The sequence below is a fragment of the Lagenorhynchus albirostris genome, chromosome 11 (assembly GCF_949774975.1).
Source record: "Lagenorhynchus albirostris chromosome 11, mLagAlb1.1, whole genome shotgun sequence".
NCBI classification, from domain to species: domain Eukaryota; kingdom Metazoa; phylum Chordata; class Mammalia; order Artiodactyla; family Delphinidae; genus Lagenorhynchus; species Lagenorhynchus albirostris.
The window spans coordinates 86,658,679-86,671,850 of record NC_083105.1 but is presented as its reverse complement, the minus strand read 5'-3'; the positions used below and the strand labels follow the sequence as shown (position 1 = coordinate 86,671,850).

Genomic DNA, 13,172 nt, shown 5'->3' with positions numbered 1-13,172 from the left:
ATCAGGAATAGAAAATGGGATAATATCCAAGGGAGGAGAAAATGAGAAGCAAGAGAATTCCAGCCTGTGCCAAAGGGCTTGGGTAAACACTTGTCCACAAATGTCACCCTGTTCCAGTGAATATAGACAACTAAGCCAGATACCCCTGATGATCAACAACAAAATAGAATTACTGAAATGTACACTAAATTGTACCAAAATTGATGAATGTATATCTAAGCGCAAATTCTCAATTTTTATGGAAAATACTTTAAACTTCTCACACAGGTGCTTTTATATCCAGAATATGCTAGGGATGTCCATGAAGCCAAGGGCATGTGTTGCCAGCAGGAAGGTCCTAGGCCATATGGGCTGACCAATTAATGGTCAGATACCTGGCACCAGCAGACATGCTCTATTTATGCCTTGGTATTTGCTCACAATGCAAATCTAAAGATTTTCATTTTTATTAAATGTTTGTCTAGTGAAAAGATATTTTTGCTGTATTTGCTTCGTGTGTGTGTGTGTGTGTGCGCACCCGCCTATGTCTGGGTATGCTGCAAGGCAAGGGGTGCATTTGGAATAAGTGCTTTGTGATCCTTCAAGCACTGAGTTGGTTTATCTGAAGAGAGATAAAAGAAGGGAATAAATATGTCAGGATGTCTGCCTCTGCCATCCATCCAGACCCCTGCTAGCTCGGTCCCACCTGGTGCACAAACACCCACTGCACACGGACCAGAAGCAAGCAACTGACCAAGTGACTAATGTGGAACTGATCTAGCCTTACACTCTTCCCTTCCCTCCTCCGTGATCACTGAGGTATCAGCATTCATTGTAGATTTTCAGTCATCAAAGAGCTCTCAAACGCAGTTACCCCACAGTATCAAAGAAGAAAAGGAAACCAGCCCTTGTGTCTCCTAATAGAAGTTCCTAACTCCCCCTCTGTTATTCCATCAGAGTGAGAGCTCTGACTTTTCACTCCCTGGGGCATCTTCTGGAGGATCACTTGAGGACAAGTCAACACATAACCCATGAAAGAGCTATGGGAATGCATTGAGAATCCCATCAAACAATGAATGGGGCAAAGAGTTAAAGAAGAAAAATGAAATGATAACTGGCTCAATGGGCAGAAGAAAACTCGATTTCAGCACAGACTCCATGACTCAGGATGAGAGTGTGTAGCTAATGTCAAATTGGCCTGTCGGTCCAGTTTCAAACAGCAGCACCTGAGGCTCCAACCTGATTTATCGTGTATCCTCCCCCTCTTCCATTAGCTCTACTACATCCTTTTTTCACTGGGGGGTTTTCTGCTAGGTCTCTTAGATCTGCCTCTTCTACTCTAGCCCCATCCTCTGCACTCGACGTTGGGCTCTTGGCACGGCGGTCTCTTAACTCACATCCCTGCCTCTGACAATCCGCCCCCACCCCTCTACCAGACGCCGGCTCCTACTCACAGTTACCGAGTTACTTCCACACCCAGGAGCTTACAGTGGCTCTCAAACTCCTACTGAACCTCGTCCGAACTGCTTAAGATTTTCTTCCATTCTCACGCTCACATAATTCTGCTGAAACCAACCATTCAGCACTAGCTCACAACCAGAAACCATTTCTCAGCCTCAGAATGTGCCATTACTATTTCTCTGGCACTTCAAATCCCACTCATCCTTCAGGCATAAGTTCAGCACTCTTCTCTTCTCCTAAACATCATTACTTAGTTGTCTGACCCATTCCCTACAAGCACCTGGAGGTCTGGGACTATGCCATTCCCTTTCTCTGTATCCCGCCTCAAAGCCGTCATTACAGTAAGAGCTCCACAACGATTTAATGGATAAAAGAAGATGGACTAAGCAGAGTTGAAATTCTCTCACTTGAAAGCAAGAAGCTTCTATTTTTGCCATTTTTCCTACCCCAGCCCCATCCTAACCACCCATGATAGACCTGAGCTCCACTAACAAAAAACTTGGTTTAGAGCAGACAATCTGTCTCTGAAGTAAGATACAGGCAGAGAAAATATAGCAAAATTAACACACACCAATTTTTAAAACCTACCATCAATTTCCTCTCTTCTGAACAGAACTTCTGTTTTGGCTCTTGCTTTCCATTTCCCCACAAAAATCTAAACTATTTTCCTGCCCGCCCTCCTATGTGCCCTCCTAAAATAATGACATTTCCAGAAACCAGATTCATTTAAGCCTCTCACAGTGAGCTGTGTTTCCCTCTCAAACTGAGGACCTTACTGTAGTGAAGGCTAAGAGGAGAATATGCAGCAAGAGTCCTTGAAGGAGTGAAGAAATAAGGACTTTGAATAATCTGGAAAAGATCAAACTGGTTATGGCAAACAAACAAACCAACTCAGAACCCCCCTCCAAAGAGACCTTCACAGAGAGGCAATGGTATATGATGAAATCTGCTGTTTCTTCAAGTCAGAGGTCCATCTTACCTTGTTTCCAGTCACCATAATGGTTTATCAAATGCAGATTTATTATAGCAAATGCAGATTTATTATAGCAAATGCAGATTTCCACCACAATTATTCCAACAGAATGCAATCTGGGATGAGGTTTGGTGACTAAATTTAGAGGATCTATAAGCAAATAAGCAGGGGGGAGGGAGGGACAGTGGAAGAGTGAGAGGGAGAAAGGGAGAGAGAGAGAGGGAGAGGGAGGAATGAGAGGAGGAGAAGGAGGAGGAGGGGGAAGAAGAAGGAGGAGGAGAGGAAAAAAAGAAGGAAGAAGGGGTTTCCCTGGTGGCGCAGTGGTTGAGAGTCCACCTGCCGATGCAGGGGACATGGGTTCGTGCCCCTGTCCAGGAAGATCCCACATGCCGTGGAGTTGCTGGGCCCGTGAGCCATGGCCGCTGAGCCTGCGTGTCTGGAGCCTGTGCTCCACAACGGGAGAGGCCACAACAGTGAGAGGCCCGCGTATCACAAAAAAAAAAAAAAAGGAAGAAGGAGGATGACAAGGAGGAGGGAGAGGGGAGGGGAGGGGAGGGGGAGGGGCGGTGGGGGAGGGGAGAGGGAAGGGGAAGAGAAGAGACAGACAGGCAGCAAACAAGCTTCCAAAATCATTTTTGAGGCCATGTATAGGGATAGTCTTAGAGAGTAGTCCTGAAGTCAGATTCCTGAGTCTGCATCCTGGCTCAGCCACTCACTACCCCTCTGAGCCCCACTGTCTTCACACATCAGAAACTTGCCCAAGGTCACAGAGCTCGAAACTGATGAGGGGTAAGATTGAAATGAAGAGAGAGAGAGAGAAAGAGGAGAGGAACGATAAAGAAGTCCAGCCCTGAACTCATTAAATAAACACTGAAAGCAGGCCCATTAAAGAACACCAATCACAAGAAGTAAATATTAAAAATGAGAGCAAAACTATCATTATTTATAAGATATATAAAAATGCAAGTGCATATATGGAAAACCCAAGAGGATAAACCAAAAAAATAAATAAATAACACACACTAAGAAATTTAAATAAGGTGGATTATTATAAATAAAAATTAATAACTTTCCTATATATGAACAATAATCACAGAAATAATTATGAAAAGAAAATACTACTAGGCATAAAAAAGAAGCATCAAAAACATAAAATAACTAGGAGCAATCTCAACAAGAAATGTATAGAATCTAAGAGAAAACAACTAAATACTCTGTTTTGGGAAATAAAATAAGGATTGAATTTATAAGTAAATATATCTTATTCTTGGATAGAAAATGTCAGTTTTGTAACAATATATCAATTAATGAAATTCAAATGAAAATATCAACAGGAATCACTTGAACTTGAAAAGCAATCTCAATCGCACCCAAGAGAAAAATATGAAAGAACTGCAAAGAAAATTCTGACACAGAAATGGTGACTAGCCTTTCAAGATACTAAAATTTACTAAAAAGCTACAGTATTTGAGACAGTATGTTTATAGAACAGAACTACTGAGACAAAGCTATGCAAAGAAAGTGGAACTTCCAAAATAGACCTGAATATACAGAATTATCCAGCATGGATAAACTTGACATTTCAAATCCATGCAGTGAGGTAAGTTTTTTGTTTTGTTTTTAAGTAATGATGCTAGAACATATGGGGAAAATACAGGCTCTCTACCTCATTATACTAAAATAGGTCAAAGACAGATCTAAAATTTAAATGCAAAAAGTTAAATCAGAAAATACCAGAATAGGAGGAGGAACCAAGATGGCGGAGTAGAAGGATGTGCTCTCACTCCCTCTTGCAAGAACAACAGAATCACAACTGGCTGTTGGACAATTATTGACAGGAAGACACTGGAACGCACTGAAAAAATACCCCACATCCAAAGACAAAGGAGAAGCCACAATGAGACAGTAGGAGGGGCGCAATCACAATAAAATCAAATCCCATCACTGGTGGGTGGGTGACTCACAGACTGGGGAACACTTATACCACAGAAGTCCACCCACTAGAGTGAAGGTTCTGAGCCCCACATCACGTTTCCCAACCTGGGGGTCCAGCAACGGGAGGAGGAATTCTTAGAGAATCAGACTTTGAAGCCTAGTGGGAATTGATTGCAGGACTTCGACAGGACTGGGGGAAAAAGAGACTCCATTCTTGGAGGGCACACACAAAGTAGTGTGCGTATCGGGACCCAGGGGAAGGATCAGTGACCCCGGGGGGTGACTGAACCAGACCTACCTGCTAGTGTTGGAGGGTCTCCTGCAGAGGCGGGGGGTGGCTCTGTTTCATCCTGGGGACAAGGACAGTGGCAGCAGAAGTTCTGGGAAGTACTCCTTGGCGTGAGCCCTCCCAGAGTCTGTCATTAGCCCCACCAAAGAGCCCAGGTAGGCTCCAGTGTTGGGTTGCCTCAGGCCAAACAAGCAACAGGGAGGGAACCCAGGCCCACCCATCAACAGTCAAGTGGATTAAAGTTTTACTGAGCTCTGCCCACCAGAGCAACAGTCAGCTCTACCCACCACCAGTCCCTCCCATCAAGCCTCTTAGATAGCTTCATCCACCAGAGGGCAGACAGCAGAAGCAAGAACTACAATCCTGCAGCCTGTGGAACAAAAACCACATTCACAGAAAGGTAGACAAGATGAAAAGGCAGAGGGATATATACCGATGAAGGAACAAGATAAAACCCCAGAAAAACAACTAAATGAAGTGGAGATAGGCAACCTTCCAGAAAAAGATTTCAGAATAATGATAGTGAAGATGTTCCAGGACCTCGGAAAAAGAATGGAGGCAAAGATCGAGAAGATGCAAGAAATGTTTAACAAAGACCTAGAAGAATTAAAGAACAAACAAACAGAGATGAACCGTACAATAATTGAAATGAAAAATACACTAGAAGGAATCAATAGCAGAATAACTGAGGCAGAAAAATAGATAAGTGACCTGGAAGACAGAATGGTGGAATTCGCTGGTGAGGAACAGACTAAAGAAAAAAGAATGAAAAGAAATGAAGACAGCCTAAGATACCTCTGGGACAACATTGAACGCAACAACATTCATATTATAGGGGTGCCAGAAGGAGAAGAGAGAGAGAAAGGACCAGAGAAAATATTTGGAGAGGTTACAGTCGAAAACTTCCCTAACATGGGAAATGAAATAGCCACCCAAGTCCAGGAAGCACAGCAAGTCCCATACAGGATAAACCCGAGGAGAAACACACCAAGACACAAGTAATCAAATTGGCAAAAATTAAACACAAAGACAAATTATTGATAGCAGCAAGGGAAAGACGACAAATAACATACAAGGGAACTCCCATAAGGTTAACAGCTGATTTCTCAGCAGAAACTCTACAAGCCAGAAGGGAGTGGCATGATATACTTAAAGTGATGAAAGGGAAGAACCTACAACCAAGATTACTCTACCCGGTAAGGATCTCATTCAGATTCGATGGAGAAATCAAAAGCTTTACAGACAAGCAAAAGCTAAGAGAATTCAGCACCACCAAACCAGCTCTACAACAAATGCTAAAGGAACTTCTCTAAGTGGGAAACACGAGAGAAGAAAAGGACCTACAAAAACAAACCCAAAACAATTAAGAAAATGGTCATAGGAACATACATATTGATAATTACCTTAAATGTGAATGGATTAAATGCTCCAACCAAAAGACAGAGGCTTGCTGAATGGATACAAAAACAAGACCCATATATACACTGTCTACAAGAGACCCACTTCAGACCTAGGGACACATACAGACTAAGAGTGAGGGGATGGAAAAAGATATTCCATGCAAATGAAAATCAAAAGAAAGCTGGAGTAGCTATACTCATAGCAGATAAAATAGACTTTAAAATAAAGAACAGTACAAGAGACAAGGAAGGACACTACATAATGATCAAGGAATTGATCCAAGAAGAAGATATAACAATTATAAATATATATGCACCCAACATAGGAGCACCTCAATACATAAGGCAACTGCTAACAGCTCTAAAAGAGGAAATCGACAGTAACACAATAATAGTGGGGGACTTTAACACCTCACTTACACCAATGGACAGATCATCCAAAATGAAAATAAATAAGGAAACAGAAGCTTTAAATGACACAAGAGACCAGATAGATTTAATTGATATTTATAGGACATTCCATCCAAAAACAGCAGATGACACTTTCTTCTCAAGTGCACACGGAACATTCTCCAGGATAGATCACAGCTTTGGTCACAAATCAAGTCTCAGTAAATTTAAGAAAATTGAAATCATCTCAAGCATCTTTTCTGATCACAACGCTATGAGATTAGAAATGAATTACGGGGAAAAAATGTAAAAAACACAAACACATGGAGGCTAAACAATACGATACTAAATAACCAAGAGATCACTGAAGAAATCAAAGAGGAAATCAAAAACTACCTAGAGACAAATGACAATGAAAACACGACAATCCAAAACCTATGGGATGCAGCAAAAGCAGTTCTAAGAGGGAAGTTTATAGCTATACAAGCCTACCTCAAGAAACAAGAAAAATCTCAAATAAACAATCTAACCTTACACCAAAAGGAACTAGAGAAAGAAGAACAAACAAAACCCAAAGTTAGCAGAAGGAAAGAAAACATAAAGATCAGAGCAGAAATAAATGAAATAGAAACAAAGAAAAAAACAGCAAAGATCAATAAAACTAAAAGCTGGTTCTTTGAGGAGATAAACAAAATTGATAAACCATTAGCCAGACTCATCAAGAAAAAGAGGGAGAGGACTCAAATAAATAAAATTAGAAATGAAAAAGGAGAAGTTACAACAGACATGCAGAAATACAAAGCATCCTAAGAGACTACTACAAGCAACTCTATGCCAATAAAATGGACAACCTGGAAGAAATGGACAAATTCTTACAAACGTATAATCTTCCAAGACTGAACCAGGAAGAAAAGAAAATACAAACAGACAAATTACAAGTAATGAAATTGAAACTGTGATTAAAAATCTTCCAACAAACAAAAGTCCAGGACCAGATGGCTTCACAGGTGAATTCTATCAAACATTTAGAGAAGAGCTAACACCCATCCTTCTCAAACTCCTCCAAAAAATTGCAGAGGAAGGAACACTCCTAAGCTCATTCTATGAGGCCACCATCACCCTGATACCAAAACCAGACAAAGATACTACAAAAAAACAAAATTATAGACCAATATCACTGATGAATACAGATGCAGAAATCCTCAACAAAATACTAGTAAACAGAATCCAGCAACACATTAAAAGGATCATACACCACAATCAAGTGGGATTTATCCCAGGGATGGAAGGATTCTTCAATATACGCAAATCAATCTATGTGATACACCATATTAACAAATTGAAGGATAAAAACCATATGATCATCTCAATAGATGCAGAAAAAGCTTTTGAAAAATTCAACACCCATTTATGATAAAAACTCTCCAGAAAGTGGGCATAGAGGGAACCTACCTCAACATAATAAAGGCCATATACGACAAACCCACAGCAAACATCATTCTCAAATAGTGAAAAACTGAAAGCATCTCCTCCAAGATCACGAACAAGACAAGGATGTCCACTCTCACCACTATTATTCAACATAGGTTTGGAAGTAGGTTTGGAAGTCCTTGCCATGGCAATCAGAAAAGAAAAAAAATAAAAGGAATACAAATTGGAAAAGAAGTAAAACTGTCACTGTTTGCAGATGACATGATACTATACATAGAGAATCCTAAAAATGCCACCAGAAAACTACTAGAGCTAATGAATGAATTTGGTAATGTTGCAGGATACAAAATTAATGCACAGAAATCTCTTGCATTCCTATATGCTAATGATAAAAAATCTGAAAGAGAAATTATGGAAACACTCCCATGTACCACTGCAATAAAAAGAATAAAATACCTAGGAATAAACCTACCTAGGGAGACAAAAGATCTGTATGCAGAAAACTATACGACACTGATGAAAGAAATTAAAGATGATACCAACAGATGGAGAGATATACCATGTTCTTGGATTGGAAGAATCAATATTGTGAAAATGACTATACTACCCAAAGCAATCTACAGATTCAATGCAATCCCTATCAAATTACCAATGGCATTTTTTACAGAACTAGAACAAATCATCTTAAAATTTGTATGGAGACACAAAGGACCCCAAATAGCCAAAGCAGTCTTGAGGGAAAAAATCGGAGCTGGAGGAATCAGACTCCCTGACTTCAGACTATACTACAAAGCTACAGTAATCAAGACAATACGGTACTCGCACAAAAACAGACACTTAGATCAAAGGAACAAGATAGAAAGCCCAGAGATAAACCCACGCACCTACTGTCAACTAATCTATGACAAAGGAGGCACAGATATACAATGGAGAAAAGACAATCTCTTCAATAAGTGGTGCTGGGAAAACTGGACAGCTACATGTAAAAGAATGAAATTAGAACACTCCCTAACACCATACACAAAAATAAACTGAAAATGAATCCAAGACCTAAATGTAAGACAGGACACTATAAAACTCTTAGAGGAAAACATAGGAAGAATACTGTTTGACATAAATCACAGCAAGATCTTTTTTGATCCACCTCCTAGAGTAATGGAAATAAAAACAAAAATAAACAAATGGAACCTAATGAAACTTCAAAACTTTTGCACAGCAGAGGAGACCATAAACAAGACAAAAAGACAACCCTCAGAATGGGAGAAAATATTTGCAAACGAATCAATGGACAAAGGATTAATCTCCAAAATATATAAACAGCTCATGCAGCTCAATATTAAAGAAACAAACAACCCAATCCCAAAATGGGCAGAAGACCTAAATAGACATTTCTCCAGAGAAGACATACAGATGGCCAAGAAGCACATGAAAAGCTGCTCAACATCACTAATTATTAGAGAAATGCAAATCAAAACTACAATGAGGTATCACCTCACACCAGTTAGAATGGGCATCATCAGAAAATCTACAAACAACAAATGCTGGAGAGAGTGTGGAAAAAAGGGAACCCTCTTGCATTGTTGGTGGGAATGTAAATTGATACAGCCACTATGGAGAACAGTATGGAGGTTCCTTAAAAAATTAAAAATAGAATTACCATATGATCCAGCAATCCCACTACTGTGCATATACCCTGAGCAAACAATAATTCAAAAAGATACATGTACCACAATGTTCACTGCAGCACTGTTTACAATAGCCAGGTCATGGAAGCAACCTAAATGCCCATCGACAGACAAATGGATAAAGAACTTGTGGTACATATATACAAATGAATATTACTCAGCCATAAAAAGGAATGAAATTGAGTCATTTGTTGAGATGTGGATGGATCTAGAGACTGTCATACAGAGCGAAGTAAGTCAGAAAGAGAAAAACAAATATCGTATATTATCGCATGTATGTGGAACCTAGAAAAATGGTACAGATGAACTGGTTTGCAAGGCCAAAGTTGAGACACAGATGTAGAGAACAAACGTATGGACACCAAGGGGGGAAAACCGCGGTGGGGTGGGGATGGTGGTGTGCTGAATTAGGCAATTGGGATTGACATGTATACACTGATGTGTATAAAATTGATGACTAATAAGAACCTGCTGTATAAACAAACAAACAAACAAAAAACAACTAATACTAAACTTTCTTTGGGTTATTTGTATGGAAATATGTTAATAAAAATGTTTCGGACATTACATGAAATTTCTAAAAATCTTATATGTTCTGGTATAATGTTATAAGTCTTAATTCTAGTTATTACTTTAAAATATATATCTCAGGAATAATTAAAAGAAAATACCAAATGAAAATATCTTGGGCTGCAGGATTCATGACACAAAGGTTCAAAAGCCATAAAAGAAAAAACTGATGAAGCTGATTGCTTGATTATTCTTTAAGTCTTTACAGAAAAAAAAAACTTTTACCTATTTCTTTTTTTGCAAAAGGTAGACTTTTATTACAGCAGACTTTAAAACCTTTTTAAAACATTAACATAAGCAAAGTCAAAAGACAAATTGGGAAAAATATTTGCCGTAGATATGACAAAGTCAAAAAAGAAAAAATGACCACCTCAAGAAGAAAGTAGACAAAATACATGAAGTACCCTTCCCTGGAAAGGAAATCCTCAGGAATAAATTTTAAAAATTTTAAAAAAACAGTAAAATGAAGCTCAGTCTCACTAGTCATTAAAATTATAATTTTTCACCCACATATCGCAAAATGTTTTAAAGTTAATACTATTCAGTTTTGGACAGACCAACAGTCTCCTTTTAGTCACAAAACAGATGACTTCCATTGGAAGATAATTTGTAAATATCAATCTGTCTAAAATCAAATGTGTTGCTTCATGACCCTGAAATTTTCAGTTTAAGAAGCTATCCTGTGGAGATAATTGCAGAAGCAGAAACCTCTATTTCCAGGATGTTTGTTAAGGCAGTTTTGGTTTAAAAAACAAAGGAAAAAACTCACCATGGTCAATTCTAAAATGCAATTTTATATTCTCTCCATCTTTTTTGTTTAATGAGATAGTACTGCTTTGTGCTACACACACTAAATGAGGTATCTACTGACAGATATGTTGTGAGTAGGAAAAGACAGATGTTGTTAAGAATACTTTTTATGTGATTTGATAATTACTTGATAAATGTTAGCTATTTATTACTACATTAACAAATTACTCCAAAACTCAGCAGCTTCAAACAACAAAGACATACTTCTCACACAGTTTCTGAGGGTCAGGAGTGTCTGAACTGGATTGGTCTGGCTCAGGGTCTCGGATGAACTTGCAGTCAAGCTGTCGGCTACTGTCACCTAAAGCTGGAGGATCCACTTCCTAGCTCACTTCTGTGGTTGTCAGGGGCCTTGGTTCCTCACTGGCTGTTGACAAAGCACCTTGGTTCCTTGCCATGTGTCCTTTACCACTTTCTTACCTCAGTTCCATGAACTGCCCAAGTTCCTTATAACATGGCATCTAGTTTCTCCCAGAGCAAGTGACCCAGTGGAGAGAGAAAAAGAACACCCAAAATGAAAGCCATGGTCTTTATAACTTAATCTCTGAAATGATATACCATCACTCCTGCAGTAATTGATTCTGTTCTAGAAGTGAGTCACTAAACCCAGCCTACACTCAAACGGAGGGGATGGCACATGAATACCAGGAGGTGGGGACCATTGGGGGCCATCTTAGAAGCCATCACTATACTATATATATATATATATATATATATATATATATATATATATATATGGAGTATATCTAGATGTTTATATAGATATGGATAAAAACACTTATAAAGTAGGGGGATTGTATCAATACATCCAGTTTGTTTGAAATAGTCCTATTTTATTGCTGCTGCCTTGGAGTAATGATAGTATTTTACCTCAAGTATCCCAGTTTGAATACTAAATTATACTCTGAATAGAAGAAACATCTGAAAGGATACACATCAAAACATTAACACTGTTTACCTCTTAGAGGGAATGAAATTGAGAAGACTTCTATGTTTGCTTAATACACACTTGTAAGTTTTAACTTTTACACTAAAAATGCATTACCTTGATGAAGACTTTTCAAGAAACAGAAATTACACATTAGATCTCTATATGATCTTTTGGAATAACTCAAAATATTATCACATGGCTTCCATTTCAGGCACAGAGACTGACGCCGAAAGAAAAGCCTCTGGGGATTTCAGCTATGGAGAGAAGAGAGAGAATAACTTCCCTTTTCAGGTGACACAGGAAAGGTCACCATGCAGTTAGCTGTTCCACTCTGGTTTCTCGCAGTTTTACAGACTTCAGTCTCCTGATACCCCACAGTTGGTATCATTTCTTAGCATCCATCTCGCAGGTATAAATGAGAATTAAGAAAGTGTGCTACGACAGCTAGATAGGAGAGGAAAAAAAAACAAACAACCCTAAAGCTAAGCCCCTGGGGTGAATAAGAGATGTAAGGCAGAGACAGAAAGGATGGAGACACCTTCCCACTGACTTGAACCCAAGATCTTTGCTTGATTTGCAGGATCTTTGAGGGGTGGGTGGTAAAAACAGCCTTGGATACTTGGCTAACTAAAAATACAACAAGTGTTAATTCACCTTCACAGACTGAAATTTTACCATTTGAGATTCTTTCCTTTGTGTTAAAAAAGGTAGCAGGCTTTAACTTGAAGCCCTGAAAGTCAATGTTGGTCCTACAGCAAAGGGAGCAGTCCACCATAATAAGGAGGCTTAGAGCCCTAGATCCCATGAACCCTAGAGCCGGACAGATTTTTTACTAACTTCATAAGCCAAAGCTCTCTTTGTTTCAGTTTCTCCATCAGAAAACTGGACTATCTTAGTCTATTCAACAAATGGTGCTGAAACAACTGGACAATACACCTGCAAAAAAATTAATCTAGGCACAAACCTTATACCTTTCACAAAAAATAACTCAAAATGGATCACAAACCTAAATGTAAAATGCAAAACTATAAAACTCCTAGAAGATAGCACAGGAGAAAACACAGATGACCCTGGATACGGCAATGATGTTTTACATACAACACCAAAGGCACAATCCATGAAAGAAATAACTGATAGATATTATCAACTAATTGACTGGACTCCATTAAAATTAAAAATTTCTGCTCTGTGAAAGACAATGTCAAGAGGATGAGAAGATAAGCCACAGACTGGGAGAAAATATCTGCAAAGACACAGTTGATAAAGGACTATTGTCCAAAATATACCAAGAACTCTTAAAACTCAACAATAAGAAAAT

The 13,172-nt window shown here is 39.0% G+C and overlaps 1 protein-coding gene across 3 annotated transcripts in view; it reads right to left on the bottom strand.

The window, feature by feature from the left end:
- Positions 1-13,172, bottom strand: part of ST8SIA1 (ST8 alpha-N-acetyl-neuraminide alpha-2,8-sialyltransferase 1) — a 152,397-nt gene that overhangs the window by 118,702 nt on the left and 20,523 nt on the right. The gene's annotated exons all lie outside the window — the stretch shown is intronic.